Consider the following 27,322-nt stretch of genomic DNA (forward strand, 5'->3'; position numbering starts at 1 on the left):
CTGCTCCAGCCGCGGCAGCCGCTCCAGCCGCGGTAGCCCTCCAGCCGTGGCAGCCGCTCCACTCGGTAGCGGCTGGAGCGGCTGCCGCGGCTGGAGCGGCTGGAGCGGCTGCCGCGGCTGGAGCGGCTGCCGCGGATGGAGAGGCTGGCGCGGCTGGAGGGGCTGGAGCGGCTGCCGCGGCTGGAGCGGCTGGAGCGGCTGCCGCGGCTGGAGCGTCTGCCGCGGCTGGAGGGGCTACCGCGGGGTTGACTCGGCTGGAGCGGATGCCGAGGCTGGAACGGCACTCTCTGGACTCACTGAAATGCATTCTCAGTGGTGCCAGTGCACTCTCTGGACTCACTGCTCTGCATCCCCAGTGGTGCTAGTGCACTCTCTGGACTCACTGCAGTGCATCCCCAGTGGTGCCATTGCACTCTCTGGACTCACTGCACCGCATTCCCACTGGTGCCAGTGCGCTCTCTGGACTCACTGCACTGCATCCCCAGTGGTGCCAGTGCGCTCTCAGGACTCACTGCAGGGCATCCCCAGTGGTGCCAGTGCACTCTCTGGACTCACTGCACTGCATCCCCAGTCCTGCCAGTGCACTCTCTTGACTCACTGCAGTGCATCCCCAGTGGTGCCAGTACACTCACTGGACTGACTGAAGTGCATCCCCAGTGGTGTCAGTGCACTCACTGGAGTCACTGCACTGCATCCCCAGTGGTGCAAGTGCACTCCCTGGACTCACTGCACTGCATTCCCAGTGGTGACAGTGAAGTCTTTGGACTCACTGCACTCCATCCCCACTGGTGCCTTTGCACTCCCTGGACTCACTGCACTGCTCCAGCCGCGGCAGCCGCTCCAGCCGCGGTAGCCCTCCAGCCGTGGCAGCCGCTCCACTCGGTAGCGGCTGGAGCGGCTGCCGCGGTTGGAGCGGCTGGAGCGGCTGCCGCGGCTGGAGCGGCTGCCGCGGATGGAGAGGCTGGCGAGGCTGGAGGGGCTGGAGCGGCTGCCGCGGCTGGAGCGGCTGGAGCGGCTGCCGCGGCTGGAGCGTCTGCCGCGGCTGGAGGGCCTACCGCGGGGTTGACTCGGCTGGAGCGGATACCGAGGCTGGAACGGCACTCTCTGGACTCACTGAAATGCATTCTCAGTGGTGCCAGTGCACTCTCTGGACTCACTGCTCTGCATCCCCAGTGGTGCTAGTGCACTCTGGACTCACTGCAGTGCATCCCCAGTGGTGCCAGTGCACTCTCTGGACTCACTGCACCGCATTCCCACTGGTGTCAGTGCACTCTGTGGACTCACTGCACTGCATCCCCAGTGGTGTCAGTGCACTCTCTGGACTCCCGGCACCGTATCCCCAGTGGTGCCAGTGCATTCGCTGGACTCACGGCACTGCATCCACAGTGGTGCCAGTGCACTCTCTGGACTCACTGAAGTGCATTCTCAGTGGAGCCAGTGCACTCTCTGGACTCACTGCACTGCATCCCCAGTGGTGCCAGTGCACTCTCTGGACTCACTGCAGTGCATCCCAAGTGGTGCCAATGCACTCTCTGGACTCACTGCAGTGCATCCCCAGTGGTGCCAGTACACTCACTGGACTCACTGCACTGCATCCCCAGTGGTGCCAGTGCAGTCTCTGCACTCACTGAAGTGCATCTCCAGTGGTGCCAGAGCACTCTCTGGACTCACTGCAGTGCATCCCAGTGGTGCCAGTGCACTCTCTGGACACTCTGCACTGCATCCCCACTGGTGCCAGTGCACTCTCTGGACTCACTGCACTGCATCCCCAGTGGTGCCAGTGCACTCTCTGGACTCACTGCACTGCATCTCCAATGGTGCCAGTGCACTCTCTGGACTCACTGCACTGCATCCCCAGTGGTGCCAATGCACTCTCTGGACTCACTGCTGTGCATCCCCAGTGGTGCCAGTACACTCACTGGACTGACTGAAGTGCATTCCCAGTGGTGACATTGAAGTCTTTGGACTCACTGCACTCCATCCCCACTGGTGCCTTTGCACTCCCTGGACTCACTGCACTGCTCCAGCCGCGGCAGCCGCTCCAGCCGCGGTAGCCCTCCAGCCGTGGCAGCCGCTCCACTCGGTAGCGGCTGGAGCGGCTGCCGCGGCTGGAGCGGCTGGAGCGGCTGCCGCGGCTGGAGCGGCTGCCGCGGATGGAGAGGCTGGCGCGGCTGGAGGGGCTGGAGCGGCTGCCGCGGCTGGAGCGGCTGGAGCGGCTGCCGCGGCTGGAGCGTCTGCCGCGGCTGGAGGGGCTACCGCGGGGTTGACTCGGCTGGAGCGGATGCCGAGGCTGGAACGGCACTCTCTGGACTCACTGAAATGCATTCTCAGTGGTGCCAGTGCACTCTCTGGACTCACTGCTCTGCATCCCCAGTGGTGCTAGTGCACTCTCTGGACTCACTGCAGTGCATCCCCAGTGGTGCCATTGCACTCTCTGGACTCACTGCACCGCATTCCCACTGGTGCCAGTGCGCTCTCTGGACTCACTGCACTGCATCCCCAGTGGTGCCAGTGCGCTCTCAGGACTCACTGCAGGGCATCCCCAGTGGTGCCAGTGCACTCTCTGGACTCACTGCACTGCATCCCCAGTCCTGCCAGTGCACTCTCTTGACTCACTGCAGTGCATCCCCAGTGGTGCCAGTACACTCACTGGACTGACTGAAGTGCATCCCCAGTGGTGTCAGTGCACTCACTGGAGTCACTGCACTGCATCCCCAGTGGTGCAAGTGCACTCCCTGGACTCACTGCACTGCATTCCCAGTGGTGACAGTGAAGTCTTTGGACTCACTGCACTCCATCCCCACTGGTGCCTTTGCACTCCCTGGACTCACTGCACTGCTCCAGCCGCGGCAGCCGCTCCAGCCGCGGTAGCCCTCCAGCCGTGGCAGCCGCTCCACTCGGTAGCGGCTGGAGCGGCTGCCGCGGTTGGAGCGGCTGGAGCGGCTGCCGCGGCTGGAGCGGCTGCCGCGGATGGAGAGGCTGGCGAGGCTGGAGGGGCTGGAGCGGCTGCCGCGGCTGGAGCGGCTGGAGCGGCTGCCGCGGCTGGAGCGTCTGCCGCGGCTGGAGGGCCTACCGCGGGGTTGACTCGGCTGGAGCGGATGCCGAGGCTGGAACGGCACTCTCTGGACTCACTGAAATGCATTCTCAGTGGTGCCAGTGCACTCTCTGGACTCACTGCTCTGCATCCCCAGTGGTGCTAGTGCACTCTGGACTCACTGCAGTGCATCCCCAGTGGTGCCAGTGCACTCTCTGGACTCACTGCACCGCATTCCCACTGGTGTCAGTGCACTCTGTGGACTCACTGCACTGCATCCCCAGTGGTGTCAGTGCACTCTCTGGACTCCCGGCACCGTATCCCCAGTGGTGCCAGTGCATTCGCTGGACTCACGGCACTGCATCCCCAGTGGTGCCAGTGCACTCTCTGGACTCACTGCAGTGCATCCCAAGTGGTGCCAATGCACTCTCTGGACTCACTGCAGTGCATCCCCAGTGGTGCCAGTACACTCACTGGACTCACTGCACTGCATCCCCAGTGGTGCCAGTGCAGTCTCTGCACTCACTGAAGTGCATCTCCAGTGGTGCCAGAGCACTCTCTGGACTCACTGCACTGAATCCCCACTGGTGCCAGTGCACTCTCTGGACACTCTGCACTGCATCCCCACTGGTGCCAGTGCACTCTCTGGACTCACTGCACTGCATCCCCAGTGGTGCCAGTGCACTCTCTGGACTCACTGCACTGCATCTCCAATGGTGCCAGTGCACTCTCTGGACTCACTGCACTGCATCCCCAGTGGTGCCAATGCACTCTCTGGACTCACTGCTGTGCATCCCCAGTGGTGCCAGTACACTCACTGGACTGACTGAAGTGCATTCCCAGTGGTGACATTGAAGTCTTTGGACTCACTGCACTCCATCCCCACTGGTGCCTTTGCACTCCCTGGACTCACTGCACTGCTCCAGCCGCGGCAGCCGCTCCAGCCGCGGTAGCCCTCCAGCCGTGGCAGCCGCTCCACTCGGTAGCGGCTGGAGCGGCTGCCGCGGCTGGAGCGGCTGGAGCGGCTGCCGCGGCTGGAGCGGCTGCCGCGGATGGAGAGGCTGGCGCGGCTGGAGGGGCTGGAGCGGCTGCCGCGGCTGGAGCGGCTGGAGCGGCTGCCGCGGCTGGAGCGTCTGCCGCGGCTGGAGGGGCTACCGCGGGGTTGACTCGGCTGGAGCGGATGCCGAGGCTGGAACGGCACTCTCTGGACTCACTGAAATGCATTCTCAGTGGTGCCAGTGCACTCTCTGGACTCACTGCTCTGCATCCCCAGTGGTGCTAGTGCACTCTCTGGACTCACTGCAGTGCATCCCCAGTGGTGCCATTGCACTCTCTGGACTCACTGCACCGCATTCCCACTGGTGCCAGTGCGCTCTCTGGACTCACTGCACTGCATCCCCAGTGGTGCCAGTGCGCTCTCAGGACTCACTGCAGGGCATCCCCAGTGGTGCCAGTGCACTCTCTGGACTCACTGCACTGCATCCCCAGTCCTGCCAGTGCACTCTCTTGACTCACTGCAGTGCATCCCCAGTGGTGCCAGTACACTCACTGGACTGACTGAAGTGCATCCCCAGTGGTGTCAGTGCACTCACTGGAGTCACTGCACTGCATCCCCAGTGGTGCAAGTGCACTCCCTGGACTCACTGCACTGCATTCCCAGTGGTGACAGTGAAGTCTTTGGACTCACTGCACTCCATCCCCACTGGTGCCTTTGCACTCCCTGGACTCACTGCACTGCTCCAGCCGCGGCAGCCGCTCCAGCCGCGGTAGCCCTCCAGCCGTGGCAGCCGCTCCACTCGGTAGCGGCTGGAGCGGCTGCCGCGGTTGGAGCGGCTGGAGCGGCTGCCGCGGCTGGAGCGGCTGCCGCGGATGGAGAGGCTGGCGAGGCTGGAGGGGCTGGAGCGGCTGCCGCGGCTGGAGCGGCTGGAGCGGCTGCCGCGGCTGGAGCGTCTGCCGCGGCTGGAGGGCCTACCGCGGGGTTGACTCGGCTGGAGCGGATACCGAGGCTGGAACGGCACTCTCTGGACTCACTGAAATGCATTCTCAGTGGTGCCAGTGCACTCTCTGGACTCACTGCTCTGCATCCCCAGTGGTGCTAGTGCACTCTGGACTCACTGCAGTGCATCCCCAGTGGTGCCAGTGCACTCTCTGGACTCACTGCACCGCATTCCCACTGGTGTCAGTGCACTCTGTGGACTCACTGCACTGCATCCCCAGTGGTGTCAGTGCACTCTCTGGACTCCCGGCACCGTATCCCCAGTGGTGCCAGTGCATTCGCTGGACTCACGGCACTGCATCCACAGTGGTGCCAGTGCACTCTCTGGACTCACTGAAGTGCATTCTCAGTGGAGCCAGTGCACTCTCTGGACTCACTGCACTGCATCCCCAGTGGTGCCAGTGCACTCTCTGGACTCACTGCAGTGCATCCCAAGTGGTGCCAATGCACTCTCTGGACTCACTGCAGTGCATCCCCAGTGGTGCCAGTACACTCACTGGACTCACTGCACTGCATCCCCAGTGGTGCCAGTGCAGTCTCTGCACTCACTGAAGTGCATCTCCAGTGGTGCCAGAGCACTCTCTGGACTCACTGCAGTGCATCCCAGTGGTGCCAGTGCACTCTCTGGACACTCTGCACTGCATCCCCACTGGTGCCAGTGCACTCTCTGGACTCACTGCACTGCATCCCCAGTGGTGCCAGTGCACTCTCTGGACTCACTGCACTGCATCTCCAATGGTGCCAGTGCACTCTCTGGACTCACTGCACTGCATCCCCAGTGGTGCCAATGCACTCTCTGGACTCACTGCTGTGCATCCCCAGTGGTGCCAGTACACTCACTGGACTGACTGAAGTGCATTCCCAGTGGTGACATTGAAGTCTTTGGACTCACTGCACTCCATCCCCACTGGTGCCTTTGCACTCCCTGGACTCACTGCACTGCTCCAGCCGCGGCAGCCGCTCCAGCCGCGGTAGCCCTCCAGCAGTGGCAGCCGCTCCACTCGGTAGCGGCTGGAGCGGCTGCCGCGGCTGGAGCGGCTGGAGCGGCTGCCGCGGCTGGAGCGGCTGCCGCGGATGGAGAGGCTGGCGCGGCTGGAGGGGCTGGAGCGGCTGCCGCGGCTGGAGCGGCTGGAGCGGCTGCCGCGGCTGGAGCGTCTGCCGCGGCTGGAGGGGCTACCGCGGGGTTGACTCGGCTGGAGCGGATGCCGAGGCTGGAACGGCACTCTCTGGACTCACTGAAATGCATTCTCAGTGGTGCCAGTGCACTCTCTGGACTCACTGCTCTGCATCCCCAGTGGTGCTAGTGCACTCTCTGGACTCACTGCAGTGCATCCCCAGTGGTGCCATTGCACTCTCTGGACTCACTGCACCGCATTCCCACTGGTGCCAGTGCGCTCTCTGGACTCACTGCACTGCATCCCCAGTGGTGCCAGTGCGCTCTCAGGACTCACTGCAGGGCATCCCCAGTGGTGCCAGTGCACTCTCTGGACTCACTGCACTGCATCCCCAGTCCTGCCAGTGCACTCTCTTGACTCACTGCAGTGCATCCCCAGTGGTGCCAGTACACTCACTGGACTGACTGAAGTGCATCCCCAGTGGTGCCAGTGCACTCTCTGGACTCACAGCACTGCATGCCCAGTGGTGCCAGTGCACTCTCTGGACTCACTGCATTGCATCCTCAGTGGTGCCAGTGCACTCTCTGGACTCACTGCACTGCATCCCCAGTCCTGCCAGTGCACTCTCTGGACTCACTGCACTGCATCCCCAATGGTGCCAGTGCACTCTCTGGACTCACTGCACTGCTCCAGCCGCGGCAGCCTCTCCAGGCGCACCAGCCGCGGCATCCGCTCCAGCCTCGGCATCCGCTCCAGCCGCGTTAACCGCTCCAGCCGCGGTAGCTCCTCCAGCCGCGCCAGCCGCTCCAGCCGCGGCAGCCGCTCCAGCCGCTCCAGCCGCGGCATCCGCTCCAGCCGCTCCAGCCGCGGCAGCCGCTCCAACCGCGGCAGCCGCTCCAGTCGCGGCAGCCGCTCCAGCCGCTCCAGCCGCGGCAGCCGCTCCAGCCGCTACCGAGTGGAGCGGCTGCCACGGCTGGAGGGCTACCGCGGCTGGAGCGGCTGCCGCGGCTGGAGAGGCTGGCGCGGCTGGAGGGGCTGGAGCGGCTGCCGCGGCTGGAGCGGCTGGAGCGGCTGCCGCGGCTGGAGCGTCTGCCGCGGCTGGAGGGGCTACCGCGGGGTTGACTCGGCTGGAGCGGATGCCGAGGCTGGAACGGCACTCTCTGGACTCACTGAAATGCATTCTCAGTGGTGCCAGTGCACCCTCAGGACTCACTGCAGCGCATCCCCAGTGGTGCCAGTGCACTCTCTGGACTCACTGCACTGCATCCCCAGTGGTGCCAGTGCACTCTCTGGACTCACTGCACCGCATTCCCACTGGTGTCAGTGCACTCTGTGGACTCACTGCACTGCATCCCCAGTGGTGTCAGTGCACTCTCTGGACTCCCGGCACCGTATCCCCAGTGGTGCCAGTGCATTCGCTGGACTCACGGCACTGCATCCACAGTGGTGCCAGTGCACTCTCTGGACTCACTGAAGTGCATTCTCAGTGGAGCCAGTGCACTCTCTGGACTCACTGCACTGCATCCCCAGTGGTGCCAGTGCACTCTCTGGACTCACTGCAGTGCATCCCAAGTGGTGCCAATGCACTCTCTGGACTCACTGCAGTGCATCCCCAGTGGTGCCAGTACACTCACTGGACTCACTGCACTGCATCCCCAGTGGTGCCAGTGCAGTCTCTGCACTCACTGAAGTGCATCTCCAGTGGTGCCAGAGCACTCTCTGGACTCACTGCAGTGCATCACCTGTGGTGCCAGTGCACTCTCTGGACACTCTGCACTGCATCCCCACTGGTGCCAGTGCACTCTCTGGACTCACTGCACTGCATCCCCAGTGGTGCCAGTGCACTCTCTGGACTCACTGCACTGCATCTCCAATGGTGCCAGTGCACTCTCTGGACTCACTGCACTGCATCCCCAGTGGTGCCAATGCACTCTCTGGACTCACTGCTGTGCATCCCCAGTGGTGCCAGTACACTCACTGGACTGACTGAAGTGCATTCCCAGTGGTGACATTGAAGTCTTTGGACTCACTGCACTCCATCCCCACTGGTGCCTTTGCACTCCCTGGACTCACTGCACTGCTCCAGCCGCGGCAGCCGCTCCAGCCGCGGTAGCCCTCCAGCCGTGGCAGCCGCTCCACTCGGTAGCGGCTGGAGCGGCTGCCGCGGCTGGAGCGGCTGGAGCGGCTGCCGCGGCTGGAGCGTCTGCCGCGGCTGGAGGGGCTACCGCGGGGTTGACTCGGCTGGAGCGGATGCCGAGGCTGGAACGGCACTCTCTGGACTCACTGAAATGCATTCTCAGTGGTGCCAGGGCACTCTCTGGACTCACTGCTCTGCATCCCCAGTGGTGCTAGTGCACTCTCTGGACTCACTGCAGTGCATCCCCAGTGGTGCCATTGCACTCTCTGGACTCACTGCACCGCATTCCCACTGGTGCCAGTGCGCTCTCTGGACTCACTGCACTGCATCCCCAGTGGTGCCAGTGCGCTCTCAGGACTCACTGCAGGGCATCCCCAGTGGTGCCAGTGCACTCTCTGGACTCACTGCACTGCATCCCCAGTCCTGGCAGTGCACTCTCTTGACTCACTGCAGTGCATCCCCAGTGGTGCCAGTACACTCACTGGACTGACTGAAGTGCATCCCCAGTGGTGCCAGTGCACTCTCTGGACTCACAGCACTGCATGCCCAGTGGTGCCAGTGCACTCTCTGGACTCACTGCATTGCATCCTCAGTGGTGCCAGTGCACTCTCTGGACTCACTGCACTGCATCCCCAGTCCTGCCAGTGCACTCTCTGGACTCACTGCACTGCATCCCCAATGGTGCCAGTGCACTCTCTGGACTCACTGCACTGCTCCAGCCGCTGCAGCCTCTCCAGGCGCACCAGCCGCGGCATCCGCTCCAGCCTCGGCATCCGCTCCAGCCGCGTTAACCGCTCCAGCCGCGGTAGCTCCTCCAGCCGCGCCAGCCGCTCCAGCCGCGGCAGCCGCTCCAGCCGCTCCAGCCGCGGCATCCGCTCCAGCCGCTCCAGCCGCGGCAGCCGCTCCAACCGCGGCAGCCGCTCCAGTCGCGGCAGCCGCTCCAGCCGCTCCAGCCGCGGCAGCCGCTCCAGCCGCTACCGAGTGGAGCGGCTGCCACGGCTGGAGGGCTACCGCGGCTGGAGCGGCTGCCGCGGCTGGAGAGGCTGGCGCGGCTGGAGGGGCTGGAGCGGCTGCCGCGGCTGGAGCGGCTGGAGCGGCTGCCGCGGCTGGAGCGTCTGCCGCGGCTGGAGGGGCTACCGCGGGGTTGACTCGGCTGGAGCGGATGCCGAGGCTGGAACGGCACTCTCTGGACTCACTGAAATGCATTCTCAGTGGTGCCAGTGCACTCTCTGGACTCACTGCAGTGCATCCCCAGTGGTGCCAGTGCACTCTCTGGACTCACTGCACTGCATCCCCAGTCCTGCCAGTGCACTCTCTTGACTCACTGCAGTGCATCCCCAGTGGTGCCAGTACACTCACTGGACTGACTGAAGTGCATCCCCAGTGGTGTCAGTGCACTCACTGGAGTCACTGCACTGCATCCCCAGTGGTGCAAGTGCACTCCCTGGACTCACTGCACTGCATTCCCAGTGGTGACAGTGAAGTCTTTGGACTCACTGCACTCCATCCCCACTGGTGCCTTTGCACTCCCTGGACTCACTGCACTGCTCCAGCCGCGGCAGCCGCTCCAGCCGCGGTAGCCCTCCAGCCGTGGCAGCCGCTCCACTCGGTAGCGGCTGGAGCGGCTGCCGCGGTTGGAGCGGCTGGAGCGGCTGCCGCGGCTGGAGCGGCTGCCGCGGATGGAGAGGCTGGCGAGGCTGGAGGGGCTGGAGCGGCTGCCGCGGCTGGAGCGGCTGGAGCGGCTGCCGCGGCTGGAGCGTCTGCCGCGGCTGGAGGGCCTACCGCGGGGTTGACTCGGCTGGAGCGGATACCGAGGCTGGAACGGCACTCTCTGGACTCACTGAAATGCATTCTCAGTGGTGCCAGTGCACTCTCTGGACTCACTGCTCTGCATCCCCAGTGGTGCTAGTGCACTCTGGACTCACTGCAGTGCATCCCCAGTGGTGCCAGTGCACTCTCTGGACTCACTGCACCGCATTCCCACTGGTGTCAGTGCACTCTGTGGACTCACTGCACTGCATCCCCAGTGGTGTCAGTGCACTCTCTGGACTCCCGGCACCGTATCCCCAGTGGTGCCAGTGCATTCGCTGGACTCACGGCACTGCATCCACAGTGGTGCCAGTGCACTCTCTGGACTCACTGAAGTGCATTCTCAGTGGAGCCAGTGCACTCTCTGGACTCACTGCACTGCATCCCCAGTGGTGCCAGTGCACTCTCTGGACTCACTGCAGTGCATCCCAAGTGGTGCCAATGCACTCTCTGGACTCACTGCAGTGCATCCCCAGTGGTGCCAGTACACTCACTGGACTCACTGCACTGCATCCCCAGTGGTGCCAGTGCAGTCTCTGCACTCACTGAAGTGCATCTCCAGTGGTGCCAGAGCACTCTCTGGACTCACTGCAGTGCATCCCAGTGGTGCCAGTGCACTCTCTGGACACTCTGCACTGCATCCCCACTGGTGCCAGTGCACTCTCTGGACTCACTGCACTGCATCCCCAGTGGTGCCAGTGCACTCTCTGGACTCACTGCACTGCATCTCCAATGGTGCCAGTGCACTCTCTGGACTCACTGCACTGCATCCCCAGTGGTGCCAATGCACTCTCTGGACTCACTGCTGTGCATCCCCAGTGGTGCCAGTACACTCACTGGACTGACTGAAGTGCATTCCCAGTGGTGACATTGAAGTCTTTGGACTCACTGCACTCCATCCCCACTGGTGCCTTTGCACTCCCTGGACTCACTGCACTGCTCCAGCCGCGGCAGCCGCTCCAGCCGCGGTAGCCCTCCAGCCGTGGCAGCCGCTCCACTCGGTAGCGGCTGGAGCGGCTGCCGCGGCTGGAGCGGCTGGAGCGGCTGCCGCGGCTGGAGCGGCTGCCGCGGATGGAGAGGCTGGCGCGGCTGGAGGGGCTGGAGCGGCTGCCGCGGCTGGAGCGGCTGGAGCGGCTGCCGCGGCTGGAGCGTCTGCCGCGGCTGGAGGGGCTACCGCGGGGTTGACTCGGCTGGAGCGGATGCCGAGGCTGGAACGGCACTCTCTGGACTCACTGAAATGCATTCTCAGTGGTGCCAGTGCACTCTCTGGACTCACTGCTCTGCATCCCCAGTGGTGCTAGTGCACTCTGGACTCACTGCAGTGCATCCCCAGTGGTGCCAGTGCACTCTCTGGACTCACTGCACCGCATTCCCACTGGTGTCAGTGCACTCTGTGGACTCACTGCACTGCATCCCCAGTGGTGTCAGTGCACTCTCTGGACTCCCGGCACCGTATCCCCAGTGGTGCCAGTGCATTCGCTGGACTCACTGCACTGCATCCACAGTGGTGCCAGTGCACTCTCTGGACTCACTGAAGTGCATTCTCAGTGGAGCCAGTGCACTCTCTGGGCTCACTGAAGTGCATTCTCAGTGGAGCCAGTGCACTCTCTGGACTCACTGCAGTGCATCCCCAGTGGTGCCAGTGCACTCTCTGGACTCACTGCACCGCATTCCCACTGGTGTCAGTGCACTCTCTGGACTCACTGCACTGCATCCCCAGTGGTGCCAGTGCACTCTCTGGACTCACTGCACTGCATCCCCAGTGGTGCCAGTGCACTCTCTGGACTCACTGCACTGCATCTCCAATGGTGCCAGTGCACTCTCTGGACTCACTGCACTGCATCCCCAGTGGTGCCAGTGCACTCTCTGGACTCACTGCACTGCATCTCCAATGGTGCCAGTGCACTCTCTGGACTCACTGCACTGCATCCCCACTGGTGCCAGTGCACTCTCTGGACTCACTGCAGTGCATCCCAAGTGGTGCCAATGCACTCTCTGGACTCACTGCAGTGCATCCCCAGTGGTGCCAGTACACTCACTGGACTCACTGCACTGCATCCCCAGTGGTGCCAGTGCAGTCTCTGCACTCACTGAAGTGCATCTCCAGTGGTGCCAGAGCACTCTCTGGACTCACTGCACTGAATCCCCACTGGTGCCAGTGCACTCTCTGGACTCACTGCACTGCATCCCCACTGGTGCCAGTGCACTCTCTGGACTCACTGCACTGCATCCCCAGTGGTGCCAGTGCACTCTCTGGACTCACTGCACTGCATCTCCAATGGTGCCAGTGCACTCTCTGGACTCACTGCACTGCATCCCCAGTGGTGCCAATGCACTCTCTGGACTCACTGCTGTGCATCCCCAGTGGTGCCAGTACACTCACTGGACTGACTGAAGTGCATTCCCAGTGGTGACATTGAAGTCTTTGGACTCACTGCACTCCATCCCCACTGGTGCCTTTGCACTCCCTGGACTCACTGCACTGCTCCAGCCGCGGCAGCCGCTCCAGCCGCGGTAGCCCTCCAGCCGTGGCAGCCGCTCCACTCGGTAGCGGCTGGAGCGGCTGCCGCGGCTGGAGCGGCTGGAGCGGCTGCCGCGGCTGGAGCGGCTGCCGCGGATGGAGAGGCTGGCGCGGCTGGAGGGGCTGGAGCGGCTGCCGCGGCTGGAGCGGCTGGAGCGGCTGCCGCGGCTGGAGCGTCTGCCGCGGCTGGAGGGGCTACCGCGGGGTTGACTCGGCTGGAGCGGATGCCGAGGCTGGAACGGCACTCTCTGGACTCACTGAAATGCATTCTCAGTGGTGCCAGTGCACTCTCTGGACTCACTGCTCTGCATCCCCAGTGGTGCTAGTGCACTCTCTGGACTCACTGCAGTGCATCCCCAGTGGTGCCATTGCACTCTCTGGACTCACTGCACCGCATTCCCACTGGTGCCAGTGCGCTCTCTGGACTCACTGCACTGCATCCCCAGTGGTGCCAGTGCGCTCTCAGGACTCACTGCAGGGCATCCCCAGTGGTGCCAGTGCACTCTCTGGACTCACTGCACTGCATCCCCAGTCCTGCCAGTGCACTCTCTTGACTCACTGCAGTGCATCCCCAGTGGTGCCAGTACACTCACTGGACTGACTGAAGTGCATCCCCAGTGGTGTCAGTGCACTCACTGGAGTCACTGCACTGCATCCCCAGTGGTGCAAGTGCACTCCCTGGACTCACTGCACTGCATTCCCAGTGGTGACAGTGAAGTCTTTGGACTCACTGCACTCCATCCCCACTGGTGCCTTTGCACTCCCTGGACTCACTGCACTGCTCCAGCCGCGGCAGCCGCTCCAGCCGCGGTAGCCCTCCAGCCGTGGCAGCCGCTCCACTCGGTAGCGGCTGGAGCGGCTGCCGCGGTTGGAGCGGCTGGAGCGGCTGCCGCGGCTGGAGCGGCTGCCGCGGATGGAGAGGCTGGCGAGGCTGGAGGGGCTGGAGCGGCTGCCGCGGCTGGAGCGGCTGGAGCGGCTGCCGCGGCTGGAGCGTCTGCCGCGGCTGGAGGGCCTACCGCGGGGTTGACTCGGCTGGAGCGGATACCGAGGCTGGAACGGCACTCTCTGGACTCACTGAAATGCATTCTCAGTGGTGCCAGTGCACTCTCTGGACTCACTGCTCTGCATCCCCAGTGGTGCTAGTGCACTCTGGACTCACTGCAGTGCATCCCCAGTGGTGCCAGTGCACTCTCTGGACTCACTGCACCGCATTCCCACTGGTGTCAGTGCACTCTGTGGACTCACTGCACTGCATCCCCAGTGGTGTCAGTGCACTCTCTGGACTCCCGGCACCGTATCCCCAGTGGTGCCAGTGCATTCGCTGGACTCACGGCACTGCATCCACAGTGGTGCCAGTGCACTCTCTGGACTCACTGAAGTGCATTCTCAGTGGAGCCAGTGCACTCTCTGGACTCACTGCACTGCATCCCCAGTGGTGCCAGTGCACTCTCTGGACTCACTGCAGTGCATCCCAAGTGGTGCCAATGCACTCTCTGGACTCACTGCAGTGCATCCCCAGTGGTGCCAGTACACTCACTGGACTCACTGCACTGCATCCCCAGTGGTGCCAGTGCAGTCTCTGCACTCACTGAAGTGCATCTCCAGTGGTGCCAGAGCACTCTCTGGACTCACTGCAGTGCATCACCTGTGGTGCCAGTGCACTCTCTGGACACTCTGCACTGCATCCCCACTGGTGCCAGTGCACTCTCTGGACTCACTGCACTGCATCCCCAGTGGTGCCAGTGCACTCTCTGGACTCACTGCACTGCATCTCCAATGGTGCCAGTGCACTCTCTGGACTCACTGCACTGCATCCCCAGTGGTGCCAATGCACTCTCTGGACTCACTGCTGTGCATCCCCAGTGGTGCCAGTACGCTCACTGGACTGACTGAAGTGCATTCCCAGTGGTGACATTGAAGTCTTTGGACTCACTGCACTCCATCCCCACTGGTGCCTTTGCACTCCCTGGACTCACTGCACTGCTCCAGCCGCGGCAGCCGCTCCAGCCGCGGTAGCCCTCCAGCCGTGGCAGCCGCTCCACTCGGTAGCGGCTGGAGCGGCTGCCGCGGCTGGAGCGGCTGGAGCGGCTGCCGCGGCTGGAGCGGCTGCCGCGGATGGAGAGGCTGGCGCGGCTGGAGGGGCTGGAGCGGCTGCCGCGGCTGGAGCGGCTGGAGCGGCTGCCGCGGCTGGAGCGTCTGCCGCGGCTGGAGGGGCTACCGCGGGGTTGACTCGGCTGGAGCGGATGCCGAGGCTGGAACGGCACTCTCTGGACTCACTGAAATGCATTCTCAGTGGTGCCAGTGCACTCTCTGGACTCACTGCTCTGCATCCCCAGTGGTGCTAGTGCACTCTCTGGACTCACTGCAGTGCATCCCCAGTGGTGCCATTGCACTCTCTGGACTCACTGCACCGCATTCCCACTGGTGCCAGTGCGCTCTCTGGACTCACTGCACTGCATCCCCAGTGGTGCCAGTGCGCTCTCAGGACTCACTGCAGGGCATCCCCAGTGGTGCCAGTGCACTCTCTGGACTCACTGCACTGCATCCCCAGTCCTGCCAGTGCACTCTCTTGACTCACTGCAGTGCATCCCCAGTGGTGCCAGTACACTCACTGGACTGACTGAAGTGCATCCCCAGTGGTGTCAGTGCACTCACTGGAGTCACTGCACTGCATCCCCAGTGGTGCAAGTGCACTCCCTGGACTCACTGCACTGCATTCCCAGTGGTGACAGTGAAGTCTTTGGACTCACTGCACTCCATCCCCACTGGTGCCTTTGCACTCCCTGGACTCACTGCACTGCTCCAGCCGCGGCAGCCGCTCCAGCCGCGGTAGCCCTCCAGCCGTGGCAGCCGCTCCACTCGGTAGCGGCTGGAGCGGCTGCCGCGGTTGGAGCGGCTGGAGCGGCTGCCGCGGCTGGAGCGGCTGCCGCGGATGGAGAGGCTGGCGAGGCTGGAGGGGCTGGAGCGGCTGCCGCGGCTGGAGCGGCTGGAGCGGCTGCCGCGGCTGGAGCGTCTGCCGCGGCTGGAGGGCCTACCGCGGGGTTGACTCGGCTGGAGCGGATGCCGAGGCTGGAACGGCACTCTCTGGACTCACTGAAATGCATTCTCAGTGGTGCCAGTGCACTCTCTGGACTCACTGCTCTGCATCCCCAGTGGTGCTAGTGCACTCTGGACTCACTGCAGTGCATCCCCAGTGGTGCCAGTGCACTCTCTGGACTCACTGCACCGCATTCCCACTGGTGTCAGTGCACTCTGTGGACTCACTGCACTGCATCCCCAGTGGTGTCAGTGCACTCTCTGGACTCCCGGCACCGTATCCCCAGTGGTGCCAGTGCATTCGCTGGACTCACGGCACTGCATCCCCAGTGGTGCCAGTGCACTCTCTGGACTCACTGCAGTGCATCCCAAGTGGTGCCAATGCACTCTCTGGACTCACTGCAGTGCATCCCCAGTGGTGCCAGTACACTCACTGGACTCACTGCACTGCATCCCCAGTGGTGCCAGTGCAGTCTCTGCACTCACTGAAGTGCATCTCCAGTGGTGCCAGAGCACTCTCTGGACTCACTGCAGTGCATCCCAGTGGTGCCAGTGCACTCTCTGGACACTCTGCACTGCATCCCCACTGGTGCCAGTGCACTCTCTGGACTCACTGCACTGCATCCCCAGTGGTGCCAGTGCACTCTCTGGACTCACTGCACTGCATCTCCAATGGTGCCAGTGCACTCTCTGGACTCACTGCACTGCATCCCCAGTGGTGCCAATGCACTCTCTGGACTCACTGCTGTGCATCCCCAGTGGTGCCAGTACACTCACTGGACTGACTGAAGTGCATTCCCAGTGGTGACATTGAAGTCTTTGGACTCACTGCACTCCATCCCCACTGGTGCCTTTGCACTCCCTGGACTCACTGCACTGCTCCAGCCGCGGCAGCCGCTCCAGCCGCGGTAGCCCTCCAGCCGTGGCAGCCGCTCCACTCGGTAGCGGCTGGAGCGGCTGCCGCGGCTGGAGCGGCTGGAGCGGCTGCCGCGGCTGGAGCGGCTGCCGCGGATGGAGAGGCTGGCGCGGCTGGAGGGGCTGGAGCGGCTGCCGCGGCTGGAGCGGCTGGAGCGGCTGCCGCGGCTGGAGCGTCTGCCGCGGCTGGAGGGGCTACCGCGGGGTTGACTCGGCTGGAGCGGATGCCGAGGCTGGAACGGCACTCTCTGGACTCACTGAAATGCATTCTCAGTGGTGCCAGTGCACTCTCTGGACTCACTGCTCTGCATCCCCAGTGGTGCTAGTGCACTCTCTGGACTCACTGCAGTGCATCCCCAGTGGTGCCATTGCACTCTCTGGACTCACTGCACCGCATTCCCACTGGTGCCAGTGCGCTCTCTGGACTCACTGCACTGCATCCCCAGTGGTGCCAGTGCGCTCTCAGGACTCACTGCAGGGCATCCCCAGTGGTGCCAGTGCACTCTCTGGACTCACTGCACTGCATCCCCAGTCCTGCCAGTGCACTCTCTTGACTCACTGCAGTGCATCCCCAGTGGTGCCAGTACACTCACTGGACTGACTGAAGTGCATCCCCAGTGGTGTCAGTGCACTCACTGGAGTCACTGCACTGCATCCCCAGTGGTGCAAGTGCACTCCCTGGACTCACTGCACTGCATTCCCAGTGGTGACAGTGAAGTCTTTGGACTCACTGCACTCCATCCCCAGTGGTGCCTTTGCACTCCCTGGACTCACTGCACTGCTCCAGCCGCGGCAGCCGCTCCAGCCGCGGTAGCCCTCCAGCCGTGGCAGCCGCTCCACTCGGTAGCGGCTGGAGCGGCTGCCGCGGTTGGAGCGGCTGGAGCGGCTGCCGCGGCTGGAGCGGCTGCCGCGGATGGAGAGGCTGGCGAGGCTGGAGGGGCTGGAGCGGCTGCCGCGGCTGGAGCGGCTGGAGCGGCTGCCGCGGCTGGAGCGTCTGCCGCGGCTGGAGGGCCTACCGCGGGGTTGACTCGGCTGGAGCGGATACCGAGGCTGGAACGGCACTCTCTGGACTCACTGAAATGCATTCTCAGTGGTGCCAGTGCACTCTCTGGACTCACTGCTCTGCATCCCCAGTGGTGCTAGTGCACTCTGGACTCACTGCAGTGCATCCCCAGTGGTGCCAGTGCACTCTCTGGACTCACTGCACCGCATTCCCACTGGTGTCAGTGCACTCTGTGGACTCACTGCACTGCATCCCCAGTGGTGTCAGTGCACTCTCTGGACTCCCGGCACCGTATCCCCAGTGGTGCCAGTGCATTCGCTGGACTCACGGCACTGCATCCACAGTGGTGCCAGTGCACTCTCTGGACTCACTGAAGTGCATTCTCAGTGGAGCCAGTGCACTCTCTGGACTCACTGCACTGCATCCCCAGTGGTGCCAGTGCACTCTCTGGACTCACTGCAGTGCATCCCAAGTGGTGCCAATGCACTCTCTGGACTCACTGCAGTGCATCCCCAGTGGTGCCAGTACACTCACTGGACTCACTGCACTGCATCCCCAGTGGTGCCAGTGCAGTCTCTGCACTCACTGAAGTGCATCTCCAGTGGTGCCAGAGCACTCTCTGGACTCACTGCAGTGCATCACCTGTGGTGCCAGTGCACTCTCTGGACACTCTGCACTGCATCCCCACTGGTGCCAGTGCACTCTCTGGACTCACTGCACTGCATCCCCAGTGGTGCCAGTGCACTCTCTGGACTCACTGCAGTGCATCTCCAATGGTGCCAGTGCACTCTCTGGACTCACTGCACTGCATCCCCAGTGGTGCCAATGCACTCTCTGGACTCACTGCTGTGCATCCCCAGTGGTGCCAGTACACTCACTGGACTGACTGAAGTGCATTCCCAGTGGTGACATTGAAGTCTTTGGACTCACTGCACTCCATCCCCACTGGTGCCTTTGCACTCCCTGGACTCACTGCACTGCTCCAGCCGCGGCAGCCGCTCCAGCCGCGGTAGCCCTCCAGCCGTGGCAGCCGCTCCACTCGGTAGCGGCTGGAGCGGCTGCCGCGGCTGGAGCGGCTGCCGCGGCTGGAGCGGCTGCCGCGGATGGAGAGGCTGGCGCGGCTGGAGGGGCTGGAGCGGCTGCCGCGGCTGGAGCGGCTGGAGCGGCTGCCGCGGCTGGAGCGTCTGCCGCGGCTGGAGGGGCTACCGCGGGGTTGACTCGGCTGGAGCGGATGCCGAGGCTGGAACGGCACTCTCTGGACTCACTGAAATGCATTCTCAGTGGTGCCAGTGCACTCTCTGGACTCACTGCTCTGCATCCCCAGTGGTGCTAGTGCACTCTCTGGACTCACTGCAGTGCATCCCCAGTGGTGCCATTGCACTCTCTGGACTCACTGCACCGCATTCCCACTGGTGCCAGTGCGCTCTCTGGACTCACTGCACTGCATCCCCAGTGGTGCCAGTGCGCTCTCAGGACTCACTGCAGGGCATCCCCAGTGGTGCCAGTGCACTCTCTGGACTCACTGCACTGCATCCCCAGTCCTGCCAGTGCACTCTCTTGACTCACTGCAGTGCATCCCCAGTGGTGCCAGTACACTCACTGGACTGACTGAAGTGCATCCCCAGTGGTGTCAGTGCACTCACTGGAGTCACTGCACTGCATCCCCAGTGGTGCAAGTGCACTCCCTGGACTCACTGCACTGCATTCCCAGTGGTGACAGTGAAGTCTTTGGACTCACTGCACTCCATCCCCACTGGTGCCTTTGCACTCCCTGGACTCACTGCACTGCTCCAGCCGCGGCAGCCGCTCCAGCCGCGGTAGCCCTCCAGCCGTGGCAGCCGCTCCACTCGGTAGCGGCTGGAGCGGCTGCCGCGGTTGGAGCGGCTGGAGCGGCTGCCGCGGCTGGAGCGGCTGCCGCGGATGGAGAGGCTGGCGAGGCTGGAGGGGCTGGAGCGGCTGCCGCGGCTGGAGCGGCTGGAGCGGCTGCCGCGGCTGGAGCGTCTGCCGCGGCTGGAGGGCCTACCGCGGGGTTGACTCGGCTGGAGCGGATACCGAGGCTGGAACGGCACTCTCTGGACTCACTGAAATGCATTCTCAGTGGTGCCAGTGCACTCTCTGGACTCACTGCTCTGCATCCCCAGTGGTGCTAGTGCACTCTGGACTCACTGCAGTGCATCCCCAGTGGTGCCATTGCACTCTCTGGACTCACTGCACCGCATTCCCACTGGTGTCAGTGCACTCTGTGGACTCACTGCACTGCATCCCCAGTGGTGTCAGTGCACTCTCTGGACTCCCGGCACCGTATCCCCAGTGGTGCCAGTGCATTCGCTGGACTCACGGCACTGCATCCACAGTGGTGCCAGTGCACTCTCTGGACTCACTGAAGTGCATTCTCAGTGGAGCCAGTGCACTCTCTGGACTCACTGCACTGCATCCCCAGTGGTGCCAGTGCACTCTCTGGACTCACTGCAGTGCATCCCAAGTGGTGCCAATGCACTCTCTGGACTCACTGCAGTGCATCCCCAGTGGTGCCAGTACACTCACTGGACTCACTGCACTGCATCCCCAGTGGTGCCAGTGCAGTCTCTGCACTCACTGAAGTGCATCTCCAGTGGTGCCAGAGCACTCTCTGGACTCACTGCAGTGCATCCCAGTGGTGCCAGTGCACTCTCTGGACACTCTGCACTGCATCCCCACTGGTGCCAGTGCACTCTCTGGACTCACTGCACTGCATCCCCAGTGGTGCCAGTGCACTCTCTGGACTCACTGCACTGCATCTCCAATGGTGCCAGTGCACTCTCTGGACTCACTGCACTGCATCCCCAGTGGTGCCAATGCACTCTCTGGACTCACTGCTGTGCATCCCCAGTGGTGCCAGTACACTCACTGGACTGACTGAAGTGCATTCCCAGTGGTGACATTGAAGTCTTTGGACTCACTGCACTCCATCCCCACTGGTGCCTTTGCACTCCCTGGACTCACTGCACTGCTCCAGCCGCGGCAGCCGCTCCAGCCGCGGTAGCCCTCCAGCCGTGGCAGCCGCTCCACTCGGTAGCGGCTGGAGCGGCTGCCGCGGCTGGAGCGGCTGGAGCGGCTGCCGCGGCTGGAGCGGCTGCCGCGGATGGAGAGGCTGGCGCGGCTGGAGGGGCTGGAGCGGCTGCCGCGGCTGGAGCGGCTGGAGCGGCTGCCGCGGCTGGAGCGTCTGCCGCGGCTGGAGGGGCTACCGCGGGGTTGACTCGGCTGGAGCGGATGCCGAGGCTGGAACGGCACTCTCTGGACTCACTGAAATGCATTCTCAGTGGTGCCAGTGCACTCTCTGGACTCACTGCTCTGCATCCCCAGTGGTGCTAGTGCACTCTCTGGACTCACTGCAGTGCATCCCCAGTGGTGCCATTGCACTCTCTGGACTCACTGCACCGCATTCCCACTGGTGCCAGTGCGCTCTCTGGACTCACTGCACTGCATCCCCAGTGGTGCCAGTGCGCTCTCAGGACTCACTGCAGGGCATCCCCAGTGGTGCCAGTGCACTCTCTGGACTCACTGCACTGCATCCCCAGTCCTGCCAGTGCACTCTCTTGACTCACTGCAGTGCATCCCCAGTGGTGCCAGTACACTCACTGGACTGACTGAAGTGCATCCCCAGTGGTGTCAGTGCACTCACTGGAGTCACTGCACTGCATCCCCAGTGGTGCAAGTGCACTCCCTGGACTCACTGCACTGCATTCCCAGTGGTGACAGTGAAGTCTTTGGACTCACTGCACTCCATCCCCACTGGTGCCTTTGCACTCCCTGGACTCACTGCACTGCTCCAGCCGCGGCAGCCGCTCCAGCCGCGGTAGCCCTCCAGCCGTGGCAGCCGCTCCACTCGGTAGCGGCTGGAGCGGCTGCCGCGGTTGGAGCGGCTGGAGCGGCTGCCGCGGCTGGAGCGGCTGCCGCGGATGGAGAGGCTGGCGAGGCTGGAGGGGCTGGAGCGGCTGCCGCGGCTGGAGCGGCTGGAGCGGCTGCCGCGGCTGGAGCGTCTGCCGCGGCTGGAGGGCCTACCGCGGGGTTGACTCGGCTGGAGCGGATACCGAGGCTGGAACGGCACTCTCTGGACTCACTGAAATGCATTCTCAGTGGTGCCAGTGCACTCTCTGGACTCACTGCTCTGCATCCCCAGTGGTGCTAGTGCACTCTGGACTCACTGCAGTGCATCCCCAGTGGTGCCAGTGCACTCTCTGGACTCACTGCACCGCATTCCCACTGGTGTCAGTGCACTCTGTGGACTCACTGCACTGCATCCCCAGTGGTGTCAGTGCACTCTCTGGACTCCCGGCACCGTATCCCCAGTGGTGCCAGTGCATTCGCTGGACTCACGGCACTGCATCCACAGTGGTGCCAGTGCACTCTCTGGACTCACTGAAGTGCATTCTCAGTGGAGCCAGTGCACTCTCTGGACTCACTGCACTGCATCCCCAGTGGTGCCAGTGCACTCTCTGGACTCACTGCAGTGCATCCCAAGTGGTGCCAATGCACTCTCTGGACTCACTGCAGTGCATCCCCAGTGGTGCCAGTACACTCACTGGACTCACTGCACTGCATCCCCAGTGGTGCCAGTGCAGTCTCTGCACTCACTGAAGTGCATCTCCAGTGGTGCCAGAGCACTCTCTGGACTCACTGCAGTGCATCCCAGTGGTGCCAGTGCACTCTCTGGACACTCTGCACTGCATCCCCACTGGTGCCAGTGCACTCTCTGGACTCACTGCACTGCATCCCCAGTGGTGCCAGTGCACTCTCTGGACTCACTGCACTGCATCTCCAATGGTGCCAGTGCACTCTCTGGACTCACTGCACTGCATCCCCAGTGGTGCCAATGCACTCTCTGGACTCACTGCTGTGCATCCCCAGTGGTGCCAGTACACTCACTGGACTGACTGAAGTGCATTCCCAGTGGTGACATTGAAGTCTTTGGACTCACTGCACTCCATCCCCACTGGTGCCTTTGCACTCCCTGGACTCACTGCACTGCTCCAGCCGCGGCAGCCGCTCCAGCCGCGGTAGCCCTCCAGCCGTGGCAGCCGCTCCACTCGGTAGCGGCTGGAGCGGCTGCCGCGGCTGGAGCGGCTGGAGCGGCTGCCGCGGCTGGAGCGGCTGCCGCGGATGGAGAGGCTGGCGCGGCTGGAGGGGCTGGAGCGGCTGCCGCGGCTGGAGCGGCTGGAGCGGCTGCCGCGGCTGGAGCGTCTGCCGCGGCTGGAGGGGCTACCGCGGGGTTGACTCGGCTGGAGCGGATGCCGAGGCTGGAACGGCACTCTCTGGACTCACTGAAATGCATTCTCAGTGGTGCCAGTGCACTCTCTGGACTCACTGCTCTGCATCCCCAGTGGTGCTAGTGCACTCTCTGGACTCACTGCAGTGCATCCCCAGTGGTGCCATTGCACTCTCTGGACTCACTGCACCGCATTCCCACTGGTGCCAGTGCGCTCTCTGGACTCACTGCACTGCATCCCCAGTGGTGCCAGTGCGCTCTCAGGACTCACTGCAGGGCATCCCCAGTGGTGCCAGTGCACTCTCTGGACTCACTGCACTGCATCCCCAGTCCTGCCAGTGCACTCTCTTGACTCACTGCAGTGCATCCCCAGTGGTGCCAGTACACTCACTGGACTGACTGAAGTGCATCCCCAGTGGTGTCAGTGCACTCACTGGAGTCACTGCACTGCATCCCCAGTGGTGCAAGTGCACTCCCTGGACTCACTGCACTGCATTCCCAGTGGTGACAGTGAAGTCTTTGGACTCACTGCACTCCATCCCCACTGGTGCCTTTGCACTCCCTGGACTCACTGCACTGCTCCAGCCGCGGCAGCCGCTCCAGCCGCGGTAGCCCTCCAGCCGTGGCAGCCGCTCCACTCGGTAGCGGCTGGAGCGGCTGCCGCGGTTGGAGCGGCTGGAGCGGCTGCCGCGGCTGGAGCGGCTGCCGCGGATGGAGAGGCTGGCGAGGCTGGAGGGGCTGGAGCGGCTGCCGCGGCTGGAGCGGCTGGAGCGGCTGCCGCGGCTGGAGCGTCTGCCGCGGCTGGAGGGCCTACCGCGGGGTTGACTCGGCTGGAGCGGATACCGAGGCTGGAACGGCACTCTCTGGACTCACTGAAATGCATTCTCAGTGGTGCCAGTGCACTCTCTGGACTCACTGCTCTGCATCCCCAGTGGTGCTAGTGCACTCTGGACTCACTGCAGTGCATCCCCAGTGGTGCCAGTGCACTCTCTGGACTCACTGCACCGCATTCCCACTGGTGTCAGTGCACTCTGTGGACTCACTGCACTGCATCCCCAGTGGTGTCAGTGCACTCTCTGGACTCCCGGCACCGTATCCCCAGTGGTGCCAGTGCATTCGCTGGACTCACGGCACTGCATCCACAGTGGTGCCAGTGCACTCTCTGGACTCACTGAAGTGCATTCTCAGTGGAGCCAGTGCACTCTCTGGACTCACTGCACTGCATCCCCAGTGGTGCCAGTGCACTCTCTGGACTCACTGCAGTGCATCCCAAGTGGTGCCAATGCACTCTCTGGACTCACTGCAGTGCATCCCCAGTGGTGCCAGTACACTCACTGGACTCACTGCACTGCATCCCCAGTGGTGCCAGTGCAGTCTCTGCACTCACTGAAGTGCATCTCCAGTGGTGCCAGAGCACTCTCTGGACTCACTGCAGTGCATCCCAGTGGTGCCAGTGCACTCTCTGGACACTCTGCACTGCATCCCCACTGGTGCCAGTGCACTCTCTGGACTCACTGCACTGCATCCCCAGTGGTGCCAGTGCACTCTCTGGACTCACTGCACTGCATCTCCAATGGTGCCAGTGCACTCTCTGGACTCACTGCACTGCATCCCCAGTGGTGCCAATGCACTCTCTGGACTCACTGCTGTGCATCCCCAGTGGTGCCAGTACACTCACTGGACTGACTGAAGTGCATTCCCAGTGGTGACATTGAAGTCTTTGGACTCACTGCACTCCATCCCCACTGGTGCCTTTGCACTCCCTGGACTCACTGCACTGCTCCAGCCGCGGCAGCCGCTCCAGCCGCGGTAGCCCTCCAGCCGTGGCAGCCGCTCCACTCGGTAGCGGCTGGAGCGGCTGCCGCGGCTGGAGCGGCTGGAGCGGCTGCCGCGGCTGGAGCGGCTGCCGCGGATGGAGAGGCTGGCGCGGCTGGAGGGGCTGGAGCGGCTGCCGCGGCTGGAGCGGCTGGAGCGGCTGCCGCGGCTGGAGCGTCTGCCGCGGCTGGAGGGGCTACCGCGGGGTTGACTCGGCTGGAGCGGATGCCGAGGCTGGAACGGCACTCTCTGGACTCACTGAAATGCATTCTCAGTGGTGCCAGTGCACTCTCTGGACTCACTGCTCTGCATCCCCAGTGGTGCTAGTGCACTCTCTGGACTCACTGCAGTGCATCCCCAGTGGTGCCATTGCACTCTCTGGACTCACTGCACCGCATTCCCACTGGTGCCAGTGCGCTCTCTGGACTCACTGCACTGCATCCCCAGTGGTGCCAGTGCGCTCTCAGGACTCACTGCAGGGCATCCCCAGTGGTGCCAGTGCACTCTCTGGACTCACTGCACTGCATCCCCAGTCCTGCCAGTGCACTCTCTTGACTCACTGCAGTGCATCCCCAGTGGTGCCAGTACACTCACTGGACTGACAGAAGTGCATCCCCAGTGGTGTCAGTGCACTCACTGGAGTCACTGCACTGCATCCCCAGTGGTGCAAGTGCACTCCCTGGACTCACTGCACTGCATTCCCAGTGGTGACAGTGAAGTCTTTGGACTCACTGCACTCCATCCCCACTGGTGCCTTTGCACTCCCTGGACTCACTGCACTGCTCCAGCCGCGGCAGCCGCTCCAGCCGCGGTAGCCCTCCAGCCGTGGCAGCCGCTCCACTCGGTAGCGGCTGGAGCGGCTGCCGCGGTTGGAGCGGCTGGAGCGGCTGCCGCGGCTGGAGCGGCTGCCGCGGATGGAGAGGCTGGCGAGGCTGGAGGGGCTGGAGCGGCTGCCGCGGCTGGAGCGGCTGGAGCGGCTGCCGCGGCTGGAGCGTCTGCCGCGGCTGGAGGGCCTACCGCGGGGTTGACTCGGCTGGAGCGGATGCCGAGGCTGGAACGGCACTCTCTGGACTCACTGAAATGCATTCTCAGTGGTGCCAGTGCACTCTCTGGACTCACTGCTCTGCATCCCCAGTGGTGCTAGTGCACTCTGGACTCACTGCAGTGCATCCCCAGTGGTGCCAGTGCACTCTCTGGACTCACTGCACCGCATTCCCACTGGTGTCAGTGCACTCTGTGGACTCACTGCACTGCATCCCCAGTGGTGTCAGTGCACTCTCTGGACTCCCGGCACCGTATCCCCAGTGGTGCCAGTGCATTCGCTGGACTCACGGCACTGCATCCCCAGTGGTGCCAGTGCACTCTCTGGACTCACTGCAGTGCATCCCAAGTGGTGCCAATGCACTCTCTGGACTCACTGCAGTGCATCCCCAGTGGTGCCAGTACACTCACTGGACTCACTGCACTGCATCCCCAGTGGTGCCAGTGCAGTCTCTGCACTCACTGAAGTGCATCTCCAGTGGTGCCAGAGCACTCTCTGGACTCACTGCAGTGCATCCCAGTGGTGCCAGTGCACTCTCTGGACACTCTGCACTGCATCCCCACTGGTGCCAGTGCACTCTCTGGACTCACTGCAGTGCATCCCCAGTGGTGCCATTGCACTCTCTGGACTCACTGCACCGCATTCCCACTGGTGCCAGTGCGCTCTCTGGACTCACTGCACTGCATCCCCAGTGGTGCCAGTGCGCTCTCAGGACTCACTGCAGGGCATCCCCAGTGGTGCCAGTGCACTCTCTGGACTCACTGCACTGCATCCCCAGTCCTGCCAGTGCACTCTCTTGACTCACTGCAGTGCATCCCCAGTGGTGCCAGTACACTCACTGGACTGACTGAAGTGCATCCCCAGTGGTGTCAGTGCACTCACTGGAGTCACTGCACTGCATCCCCAGTGGTGCAAGTGCACTCCCTGGACTCACTGCACTGCATTCCCAGTGGTGACAGTGAAGTCTTTGGACTCACTGCACTCCATCCCCACTGGTGCCTTTGCACTCCCTGGACTCACTGCACTGCTCCAGCCGCGGCAGCCGCTCCAGCCGCGGTAGCCCTCCAGCCGTGGCAGCCGCTCCACTCGGTAGCGGCTGGAGCGGCTGCCGCGGTTGGAGCGGCTGGAGCGGCTGCCGCGGCTGGAGCGGCTGCCGCGGATGGAGAGGCTGGCGAGGCTGGAGGGGCTGGAGCGGCTGCCGCGGCTGGAGCGGCTGGAGCGGCTGCCGCGGCTGGAGCGTCTGCCGCGGCTGGAGGGCCTACCGCGGGGTTGACTCGGCTGGAGCGGATACCGAGGCTGGAACGGCACTCTCTGGACTCACTGAAATGCATTCTCAGTGGTGCCAGTGCACTCTCTGGACTCACTGCTCTGCATCCCCAGTGGTGCTAGTGCACTCTGGACTCACTGCAGTGCATCCCCAGTGGTGCCAGTGCACTCTCTGGACTCACTGCACCGCATTCCCACTGGTGTCAGTGCACTCTGTGGACTCACTGCACTGCATCCCCAGTGGTGTCAGTGCACTCTCTGGACTCCCGGCACCGTATCCCCAGTGGTGCCAGTGCATTCGCTGGACTCACGGCACTGCATCCACAGTGGTGCCAGTGCACTCTCTGGACTCACTGAAGTGCATTCTCAGTGGAGCCAGTGCACTCTC

Source organism: Anser brachyrhynchus (genome assembly GCF_964034855.1).
Source record: "Anser brachyrhynchus genome assembly, chromosome: 16".
Lineage (NCBI taxonomy): Eukaryota > Metazoa > Chordata > Aves > Anseriformes > Anatidae > Anser > Anser brachyrhynchus.